At 36.7% G+C, this 12,317-nt stretch overlaps 1 non-coding gene across 1 annotated transcript; it reads right to left on the bottom strand.

Moving 5' to 3' along the window:
• Positions 1 to 5,258: 5,258 nt before the first annotated feature.
• On the bottom strand, positions 5,259 to 5,332 carry TRNAR-UCG (transfer RNA arginine (anticodon UCG)). Its single transcript has one exon. It is a non-coding gene; the product is annotated as a tRNA-Arg (tRNA).
• Between the last annotated feature and the right edge of the window lie 6,985 nt (positions 5,333 to 12,317).

Here is a 12,317-nt window from a genome sequence, read left to right as displayed (position 1 = left end):
AAATCGTTTAGAGTGTGTGTTTACAGTTTTTGAAGCACAAAATAGTCAACATTTTATCCATACAGTATATGTCCCAAATATAAGTAAAATGATATGTTCCTGCCGAAGAAGACGGCTGGAGTGAGGCGATTTGTGGCAGAAAAAGTGATGGGCATTCTTGGGAAAACAATGCGATCTATGTCAGTTGCCTGCGCGCTGTTACAGTGTTTGCGGATCGCTCCTAGACTGAAGCCCTATTGGATTTTGCATCACGATTTCATGATACGCGTTCAATGGAGCAACGATATGCGATCAAATTTTGAATTAGCCTAAGAAAATCGGTTTTGGAGACCATGACCACGATTAAGGATGCTTAGTGGCATGAAACAATGTCTCATGAATTGGTTTTCCGCTGGAACAAGATGTTTCGGAAGAGCAGGGAGGACTCGGACTACGCGGAACATCTTGGACAGCCGTCAATGACACAGTGCGGCGAAAATGTGCATAAAGTAAGAGAAAAGATCAACTCCGATTGACAATTGGGTGTCAAACTGTTAGCAGAAGAGTGCAATATTCTGATAACCACTGTACATCGCATTATTACAGAAGACTTAGCAATGAGAAACGTATGTGCCAAGAGGGTCCCCTAGGTGATGTCGGAACATCAGAAGGCTACTTGTGTTACAATCTCACGTGAACTCTTTGACCGTTGTGAAAGTAACCTGCATATTTTAAATACTGCTGGTCAGACAGGGTTTTTGAGTACGACCCGGAGTCCAAAAGACAAAGTGAAGAGTGGCGCATGAAGGGCTCTTCGCGCCCCGAAAACGTAAAGGTAAGCAAGTCCCGGATGAAAGCAATGTTCATCATCATTTTTCGACTCAAAACTCGTTATCTACAAACAGTTGGTTTCGCAAGGGCAGATAGTGAACACAAATCTTTGCGTGAAATCCTCGAAAATTGAAGAAAAGAGACCCAATTGAACGCTGCACCTCGACAATGCACAATCTCATACCACCGTCTTCGTGACCGAGTATCGGGCAAAGCACAAGGTGGCAACGCTGCTCCAGTCGCCCTACAGCCCCGATATTTGCACCGTCGATTTTCTTTTTGTTTCGAAGAATAAAAAGGAGCTTGAAAGGTAATCAGTTTGGAACACACTGAATAACGCCAAAGAGGCCGTGACAAAGTGCCTGAACGATATTCCCGTCGACGCCTTCCAGGAAATATACGGCGATTGGCAAAGGCGGAAGCAACGGTGTGTCGATGCACAGGGGAGATATAGTATTTTGGAAAAAAAATGTAGTTTTTATATTGATCTGCAATAAATTTATTTTCCCGGATTTATTTGCTTATATTTGGGACAGACTCTGTATGTTTGGCAATATTATGGTTTAATCCGAATAAGCTGATAGGAAATCAAAATAAGTTTTCTTCCCAGAGAACGTTCAGTTCTGTTTTTACAATATGCATTAGCGCAACAATTGAATGAAATTCATTTTAAATTTTTGTCCTTAATAGTGTGAATATTCAAACACTAAAATATCAGTAAAACGTACAGCATAATCACTTCGATTGTTTGAATTTATCCTTCTACTGTTATACAAAACGATTATTATGATTACAAGAAATGAAATGTCCTCTTTTAATATTACCTTTTTTAAAAATTCTTATTAAAATCATAGAAGCAGTAGCGTATTTAGGGGGGGCTTCCGGGCTTAAGCCCCCCCGAAATCTTACTTTCTATAGTAAAGTATATGAAATATCTTGCAGAATTTTCACATTTTCAGGCAAAGCCCCCCCGAAAGTTAGTAAAGCCCCTCCTGAAACAAAATCGTAAATACGCCACTGCATAGAAATAAATAAAACAGGAGGAAAGGGAATTAGGAAACATCGTAAGGAAATTTGTTGTTATTGTGAATATATATATATCTACAAGCGTTTACCTTGAAAATAAGTTTAAACTGTCTTTTTCTTTGCTTTTTTTTTTTTTTTCTTTCGAACGAAACTGTCTATTACACTATACTGAATGTCTTGGGCCACCATTCATTCAATGGTGAGCAGCTAATGATGTCAGTTTGCTATGGCTAGTTGGAGATCTTAAGTAATTCTTTATAAGACGAAGTGGCAAAAGGCTAATAAATGCCCTTCTTGTGGCTATGTCAATATTCGGACGAGTAACAACTGCATCAAACAGACACAAAATCTTGTTAATGAGAGTTTCATGCTGTGTTTGCCTTTTGTAGTATTTTGTAACAAAAATGTTTTTAAACGCAAACACTATTTTTTCATCTAAATGATGAAGTATTACATGGAGGACGTTTACTCTGACTTTAATCGTGTATTATAATAATAATAATAATAATAATAATAATAATAATAATAATAATAATAATAATAATAATAATAATAATAATTATTATTATTATTATTATTATTATTATTATTATTATTATTATTATTATTATTATTATTATTATTATTATTATTATTAATCAACTTTTGCAAATTTTTTCGTCTTGCTTATTAAATTCTCATCCAACGTACGCCCTAAGAACCGAGCCTTGTGGATCTAGGGTAAATCCAGCTCTGACAAGGGGCGTACGCGAACCGTGACAGCTACATATTTATGAAAATTGGTACCCTGACTAATTGTGGATCGCTAATCACCGTGGTGATAGTCACTCGGTGCGAAAATGCTTTGTTTACCCGCTACGTATAAAATATATACCTAGCAGTGTTAGGGTGAGGCTGTGCCAAGTTATACCTCAAAAATACCGGGAAAAGGCAGAAATCGTTTGTGTGAAATCGATATCTCGAACCGTTCCCGAGAGCTATCAAACGAACTGTCTTGGGGTTGCAACACTACATAAAATCCTTCAATGTTACAATCGTTAAATCGTTATAATAGGTACAATATTACTGTAGGAACACACAAATACTCGTATTAATGCTCAATATTAATGCATTTAACCAATTTTGATATAATTAAATTCAAGCAATACAGCTTTAACGTTGCAATTAGATTGCCACAGATTCAATTGCCTGCTCGCTAGCGACATCTATTGCGACATGTATTAGCGTCACTGTTCACTACTAGAAATTAGCTTAGCGCACAGACAGACACGTTTCCCTTTTATAATTAGATATATAATTTTCCTATGCGTTCTATATTTGTTTTTTGCTTTTATTCTTTGACGCAGGTACGCTTGGAGTTGTTACAGAAGTTGTTCTGAAAATACGACCCCTTCCTAAATGTAAAAAATATGGCTCCATCGTCTTCCCTGATTTTGAATCTGGTGTTAAATGCTTGTGGGAAATTGCAAAACAGGTAATTCAAAAGTTAATTTTATACAGGTTGTTTCAAAACAACATCGACAACGTTTGGGAAGTGATTCCTGACACCAAGATAAGACAGAAAGTATAAACCAATCTGAGTGCAGCAATAAGTCACTTCGGAGTTATAGGCTGCCGAAAACATGAATAAATGAACTTTAAAGGTCCATAGCTCCAGTAGTATATTATCTACCGTAGTCAGGTCAATACTTCATTTAGGAACTAGTATGTGCCCTATCCAAATATTCATAAGTTTCAGAATCCTGTGGTACTTCCGTAACAATTTGTGTAGAGGTTGGAGAGTACTTCAACTTATATGCCTGTAGCTAAACTCCCTCTGTAAAAATTGCTTCGTGAGTACCTTAGGATTCTGAAACATGTATTTTTGAATAGCGCACACATTAGTTTAGAAGTGAAATCTTGATCCGACTACGGTAGGACCCATAGATTTGGAGCTATGGACTTTCAAAGTTTTTTTTTTTTTTAATGTTTTCCTCAGCCTATAACTCCGAAAGGAATCATTTGTGCATCCAGGTTGGTCTATCTTTTCGTCTTCTCTTTGTGTCAGGAAACACTTCCCAAATGTTGTCGGTATTGTTTTGAAACACCCTGTATATAGGATAATATAAAGAGGTCAATCCCGAGACGGTATACATCTTCAGGGTTTGTCAAATGTTACAAATGAATAATAAAAGAAATGACTCTCGATTGTGATGTACAAGATCTTTTCCAGTATACTCTCTCAATTCAAGATTCAATGTGTTCGAATCCTACTGATTGACTCTCGATTATTTAGCTTATTAACGAATTAAACAGATGACATTAATTGCTCGTTAATTCTCACCAGGCTGATAACTACAAAAGATCTTATCTCTGTGCCATTACAGTAGTTCCTGTTAACTAATTTTAAAAAAGACAAGTCTTCCTCTTAAACTTCAAGAATTAGATGAGTTAATAGCAAAATTAATCGTAAAGTATTGAGCTTTATATCTTCATATAGATAAACAAGATATAAATGTACCCTTCAGTGAATGAAAGGAAGTTACTTCTCATAGCAATAATCTCATTGTGCACCCCAGGACAAAAATTTCTTAAAACTTGAAATAAGTTTTTTCTGCCAATCGATGGAAGGCTTGGCAAGAACTCAACTAAAATATTTGGAATAGAGTATAGGTATTTTATTTATAAACTGACTTTCAGTTGCAGATTTTCGGAAAAATTTTTCCTAGAAAGATCCATTTATCTCTTGAATTACCTGTCTTAACTTAAGGGGGTTCATGAAATAATTCTCAAATGAATATACGAGGACAGGCCTCCTGATAATCTTGATCTTACCCTTTAGTGTTAAGTAGTAAAAGCATTTATCAACTTTCCTTACCAAAGCAGAAGTTGTCTAGAAGGAAAAAGACATTTTTTTCTTAACTCTTCCCCAGCCTAGTCAGTTTGATTTCGATCTGTCTGTATTCGTTATTAAATTAGTATATATATATATATATATATATATATATATATATATATATATATATATATATATATATATATATATATATATATATATATATATATGTTGTTGACATTGTTTCCAGACGACTAGTTGAGCATTGTCCATGCACTGTAATATTCAGTTTATGTTATTCATGGTTGGATATGAAATCTGCACTGAACTTTCTTCTCTAAACTTGAACTCAGATGTTCAATAATGATTTTAGGATTTTAGATTTCTGGGCTCTCGGCATCTAAGGCCATTTAGCCCGTCACGTTTTGAGGCGAGCACACTATCCGAGGAAAGGGAAGGAAGAAAGGATTGGGGAAGGAAGGAAGAGGCCTGGGACCTATAAGCTAGGTACCACCCCGGCATTTGCCTGGTATAAATGAGGAAAACCAAGGAAAACCTCATTTAGGGTGACTGGCCTGAAAAAGCCTCTTACACTTTTTCGACCGAGTGCCCCCACCGGGAATCGAACCCGGGACCGCTCGCATCGAAGGCGAGAGCGTTGGCGACTACGCTACGCGGGGCCACTAATAATGATTGAAGTCGGGGGATGAAACAGACCAGATAAGATGTTAAAATTCATCCTAATGTTCCGGAAACGGTACCTGAACGAATTTGTCTACTTATTGAAACATTGTCATCGTGCAGGTCTGCGTTGTTGCTACTAATATATATATATATATATATATATATATATATATATATATATATATATATATATATATATATATATATATATATATATATATATATGGATATCATAGAATGCAAATTGATTTTTGATATTTACTAGAGAAAAATGAGCCACGGTAAGATATTATACACTTAATTAGTGTTTTGTACGTTAACGAATCTAATCATGCTACCCTCTAGAGGGGCTGATCCAGGATGAATTTCTGGAAGAGGCTTAGAGGGTGGAACTTATAACCGCACTATGCCTCAGTTCGTACTTATATTTTCATGTATTTTAGCTATTACGTATATTAACGAAAGCTTGAAGAAACATACACCAGTCTCAAATCCTCAGAACACTATATTTGACGAGAATAGTTTGTTTTAATCACAATTCAAAATTATCTGTCTAATTATCATGGCAACTAATACAATTATATCTCATAAATATTTCCTTGAGAACGGCTAACATCACCATAGCAACGTACAAACAGAAAGATATGGATCAATCTACACATATTACTTACATTCTTTCTTCTTATTATTATTCTTCTTCCATTTCATGGCTAATGCTTGAGCACTGCTGCTCTGATTACTATCGAAGTTTACAACATACAACGTTATCGTTATAGACTGTAAAAAAATTATCAGTGTTCTCTCAAACCACAATTTTGTAGCACTGGCGCATATGCTGCTGTAGGAAGGGGACAAATGGCCCTTGCCCCTCCTGGATCCGCCTATGAATACTTAGCAGTTAATACAAAATTAATATACGTAGTGAGTTTTTACAATATAGAAAACTAGATTGTAGTTTATATTACCAAGTTTTATAGTAACTCAAGTGGTAATCCATATTATAGTAATATAGTACTTCTATATTAGACTATAATAGTAGCTCAATATTGAAAATAAACAAATTATTTCCAGAGATGTCAACCAGCTTCTATAAGACTAATGGATAACGTCCAGTTTCAACTTGGTCAATGTATGAGACCTCCGTTAGGGTTCTTCGGAAGATTAATCGACGGAATGAAGATGATTTATCTTACGAAGTTCAAAGGCTTTAATATCGATACAGTGGCAGCTGCTACACTGGTTTTTGAAGGTAATTTAATTAAACTTGTTGAATGTAACATTTTTAAGTATGTACAGTACATGATAAGAGAACTAATATGTTGAGTCGGTGAAATTTGAAAAAAAGCTTTTCGCTTTTGAAAAAAAAATACTTCTTGTATATTATTCTTTATGTATTATTTTTATGATTTGAATTATATTAGTTTTAAGTCATCTAAAAAGTATTGAACCTTTTGGCCATGAAGTGGGGTTAGTGTCTCAAATCTCAGGATATATGAGTCGCAGCGGGTCAGACCTAACCCCATTTGAAAGCTGACAGTTGAAGCTAGTAGATGTAGAGAAAGTGTTGGAATGCATATAATCTGATGGAAGGTACAGCGCCGTGAAGATGAGTGAGCTTTCTGCACAACTCCACTGCATTTTCTTTTTCCATAAAAACTCAAATGGTGCTCAGATCCGAGAAGAAATTTGTGATGTTTATGGACAAGATACGTTATCAAAAGCAAGAACCAAAATATTCTACAGCACCTTGCAGTAGGCGACCAATTGCAGCAAAGTGAGAGATATTCTGACAAGAGACGAGCAAGACCGTCATGTGAGCAACCATGACATTGTCAATGACCTAAACATCCAATACTAAACAGTGATAACTCATTTGAAGAAAACTGTCTACAAAATAAAGCTCAGTGTTTGGGTGTCACATGAAATGACTCTAAAACTCGATCGAATTTCTATCTCCGTATCTCCACTAAAACGAAACGAATTCGACCTAATTCTGAAGCGGTAAAATCACGAATGAGAAAAGTGAATAAGTTCGACAACAATATGTGTAAAACTCATGGGCAAAGCGAAGAGAGGCTCCACAGCCTGCCGTCAGAAATGCTATGTTGTGTGTTCGGTGGAATCGGAAGAGTATCGAGCTACAGGAGCTGATACCACCTGAAAGAACGATAAACTTGGATCTGTACTGTCGATAATTAGCACAAATGCACTCTTAGCAATTTAAAACAATCGACCCGGATCGCTCCACAAAAAGAGTGTCATTTACCACACTGGCAACGCCGGGCTCCATACATTTTTAACGACCTATCAGAAATTGAGAGAACTTGGTTGGGAGCTTGTAATACATTTATCGTATACCTCGGACCTGGTGCCGTCAGATTATAATATGTTTCGGTCTCTGTAGACTCCATGAATGGTGTTCAGCTAATTTCAAAACAGGCCTGGAGGAAAACCATGTGTAACAAGTTTTTGGTCAGAAACCTCAGATGTAATTCTAAAGTTTAATTTATTCAATTATCTAAATATAACATCATTACTGTATTCTGTATGTCTGACAAAAATCTGCCTACTTTATTATTGTTGATATTTGCCGTTATGAATTGTGTCAGTTATAAATTGTTTAACAACAGAGTTACTTTGATAAGAGGAGATGACAAGGAAAACGTATTTAGGCGAAAATCATTGATTCAAACAATTTTGGCAATAATACGAGGGCAAGTCAAGAAAGACTTGGACTGATTTTTTTCCCGGCAGTTCTGTTAACGCTGAAGCTTCATAGTTTGGCATACAAGTAGGGTGGGTCTTGCTGTGCATATATATAAAATGTTGTTAAGGAATCATTGCATGTTTGGTAACCACGACTTTTTATTGCAGGTGATGTTCTGCGCCGCCTCTAGAAGTCACCTGTAGAAGAAATGGAGTCATTACGAGATGAACAATTTCCAGCTATACGGTTCTGCTATCGCCTGGGGAAAAGTGCAACAGAAACTCTAGGAATGTTGAGAGCAGCCTACAAAGATGACGCTCTGCCACGAAGTACCGTGTTCTGGTGGTTCAAAGAGTTTAAAGAGGGCCGAATGACAATCACGAAAGCTGGTGGACCAGGTGTATCAGCGTCAGCTGTTACTGAGGTGAACATTAACACGGCAGCAGTCATTGTTAGAGAAGAGCGCCGCATCAGTATCGACGATCTGGCAGCCGCACTACGCATATCTCATGGCAGTGCCTTCAAAATTTTGCATGACCACCTCCACATGAGCCGAGTGTGTGCGCGATGGATTCCGCGACTCCTGACACCAGAGCAGAAGGCCGTTCGAGTGGAGACTTGCAGGGAGCTGTTGCAAAGGTTTGAGGATGGTGGAGACGCCTACCGCACCGTGCGACTTTTTTCTATTCCCTGCCCTAAAATCCAGACTGCGTGGACGCCGCTTCTCCGATAATTCCGAGGTTCTGAAGGCATCGGAGGCGGTTTTGAAGGACCTCTCAAAGAATGGCCTTTGACACGTGTTTGAGGACTGGAAGACTCGAATGAAAAAGTGCATTCAAATGGGCGGGGACTACTTTGAAAAGGATCATGTGCCTGTTGCTGAGTAATAATAAATTGCCTAAAAAAAAAAAATCAGTCCAAGTCTTTCTTGACTAGCCCTCTTATAATAAATAGTACTATTATTTGTTCGGCCTTTAGAATAAGGATTATATTAGTGGCTGTCTGCGAACTAATAATGACTTGTTTGAAGTCTCAATCAATGGATATTTAATAATTTCAGCACAATCTTTCATAACGTAAGGTATATCTCGGTCTGATTCTGAAGGACTCCGCAGCTTTAATTTGATTATAGCATTATTTTATTATTATTTTCCTAATGAAAGGAATATTGTTACTTATCAAACGCGACTAGAATTTTACCTTAAATTAATATATATTCCTAATTTTACCGTATGTTTTATATCCACTTTGGAGATTTTATCATCGAATTGTAGATCTGTACAATAGATTTATTTATTCTAAATTTCTTTCATGTAAAAAAAAGAAAAAAGAGAAAAAGTAAACTAAGATTATCTTGGAAAATCTTCCGTAGGGTCTACTATCAAACTGTAAGAATATGAAGGCTGCCTCCTTAAAAGTGACCATTTAGAAATTCGTTGATATTGTCCAATTTATTTTATGTTTTATTTATTTATTTATTTATTTATTTATTTATTTATTTATTACCCATTCCTATCAGGAAGGTCGGATCACTTAAAATCATGCTTTCCCCTCAGCCAGTACCTTAATTAATAGAATTTATAAAATCATTAAATGGATAAGATAAGCACCACCTCTTCGTAGTGATTGAAGGCGATTTCAAATAAACTGACATAATGTGGATCTATTAGTTCAACCTTTATGCTGCAGCATCTAAATGCAGACGTAGCATTGAAAGTTTGGACGAATTGTAAAGTTTTCCTGTTGAGGATCTCTCGAGCTCTTTCCCACAACTATTCATCTTGGGCACTTCTTTTCTATGTTACTAACCAGTGTTTTTTGATTTCGTCACATCACCTTATCTCTTGTAGCTTCGTTATGATTTAAGGTTAACGTCCCTTTCAGCATCGAGGATATATGAGACGTGTACCTACAGCTTAACGTGGGATTCGAGCCACACGAGCTCCTGCCGTGACTCGAATCTGGATCTCCCACGCGAAAGGCGCGTATATCCACGGGGGAGTTCTCATGTCTCTTTCGTATCGAGTCATGCTTTGTTCTACCAACCAATCATCATTTCTACTTATACTAAATATTACTCATTTGCACGTCAGTGCTTTTATGTTTACGATAATGCCTAACATTCCTGTTATGTTCTAGATTCACGAAATTACGTATTTTCCTATCCCTACGTGTAATTGTCCGTTTTGTTGTGTAATCTACAGATGGTGAATATTTAATTACGTTAATTAATTAATTAATTAATTAGTTTGTTTGTTGAACTTTAGCGTCTCTTTCCAGCACCGAGATTACATGAGACGTGGACCTGTAGTTCAAGGCGGAATCCGAACCACCGTAAGGCGTTCAAATTTTCATGGTATCCCACCAGGAAACGAATCCAAGACCATGTGTTCCAAAGAACGCGCGCTAGCCACTAGAGGAGAGTAAGGGCTTTATTTAGTTTGTTTTCACGTCTCTAACTTATATTTAAAAAAAAAAAACTGATTTTTTACTTCAAACAGTGGCGTTTCACGTTTCACTATAAACTGTTGAATCCTAGTGTGCTCTAACTTAACTTAATACTGTACGGCTGATATTTTCCTCCTTAATGCTACCATGGCGTAGAAATCTTGTTCATTTTTAATTCGTTTCCACTATATCCTGCACTTTCTTGCGATTTTGTTGAATATCACTTTTTAAAAAAATCATTTCCAATTCGACTTCGTTTTTCCTCAAAGTAAGCTAATACTTGTATATGCTGCATTCTGCGATTATTTTGGCAAAAAAAAAAAAAAAAAAAAAAGGAATCACTCAGGAAATGATAGGTCATACGATCCCTGGTTATATTTATCTCTTTGTTTTCTGTATTCAGAAAGAGAAAAATATATTCAAACGCGTTTCTAACAAAAACGTTATGAACTTTCGATCTATGCTAGTGTAGAACTGAAGTATTCTACATGAAATCTAAAGTATTTGAGAGAATACTGTCGCAATGATAAAGAAATCGACTTCGCCCATACAGAAAACTTGCTCTATTTTTAAGTGGTTAGAAGCAATGGTTTCAGAAGATCAGCCCCAGAGGAAAATAGTGTTACTCAATATTTTTTTCCTCTATGTTTATGGCGTAGGGAGCATGATGACTCGGTGGTAGAGCAGTTACTTCTGGTGCGTGGGGTCCCTGGTTCGATCCCCACCCAAGTATGTTTGTGATGGACAACATTGTGTCCGTGGGTTTTCTCGGGGTACTCCCACAGTTTTATTCCACCAATTTTTCCATTATCATTAACTTGCCTTAACCATTCATCTTCTGTAGCCTAACGGGCGTGGAACGTTAAACTAAAAGATGATTTCTATTTTTACGGCTTTTGTACAGACAAACAGTTTGATATTCACCCTGACTTCTTTATAAATGTTGTCAGTACTCTTATCAATTCTCACACTTTCAAAATAATTAGTTTAGTTATATGCAATAGTGATTTAAGGGAATGGCCTCCGCGGTATATATGTCTAATCTTGCTCAGCGTGGATTACCAGTAGTTTTGCAATGCTAGTTTCATTCCCCAAAATCTATGAAATCTTTGAGTTTTACGTCCCACGGTTATGCCGCTTAGGCTAAAGGAGACGTTGATGATGAGTGATGAATGAAATGGCGGAATGAAGAAAGTGGGAAGAAACGGGAGAACCCCGAGAAAACCCACGCACACGGTGTTTGTCCACCACAAAGTCCACTTGGCGGGGGCTGGGATCGAACCCGGAACCCCAACCACCAGAGGTGAACGCTCTACCACTAATAGTTTCATTCCCCGTATATTGAAATTACCCCCAGAGGGAAATCTGAAACCATTGACTATATCCACTTCAAAATAGAACAACTTTCTTTGGTAAGGCGAAGTTAAGCATTTTTTAATCATTGTCGCAGCACTTTCTGAAATACTTTGTAAAATGCAATTAGAGTACTTCTAGATCTATACCTAGGTACTAGCATAGATCGAAAGGTTATTACGAAGAAACAATCCTCAGTTTAGTTCTATTGAAACTTTATCTTTCATTTGATGAAAGAAAAGTTAATGTGCTCTCTGCAGCTTTACTGTATATAAATTATGCAAACGGTGTAAGAAGCAAGCGCAATTTCACTGTATTTGTTTAATGTTTTGACACTTGAAAATACAATGTCTCCATACTTGCCTTGTTTGTGTCACAGGAACAAATCTCAGAAGGAATGTTATCAGTATAATCAGTTAATGCAGCATTATGAGACATTTGAGTTATCAATAGAAACCTTAATTTTATGACGTC

The sequence above is a fragment of the Thermobia domestica genome, chromosome 11, assembly GCF_964235325.1.
Source record: "Thermobia domestica chromosome 11, izTheDome1.hap1.1, whole genome shotgun sequence".
In the NCBI taxonomy this organism is placed as follows: domain Eukaryota; kingdom Metazoa; phylum Arthropoda; class Insecta; order Zygentoma; family Lepismatidae; genus Thermobia; species Thermobia domestica.
The sequence above is the reverse complement of the archived record's forward strand: the minus strand, read 5'-3'. Positions and strand labels throughout refer to the sequence as shown.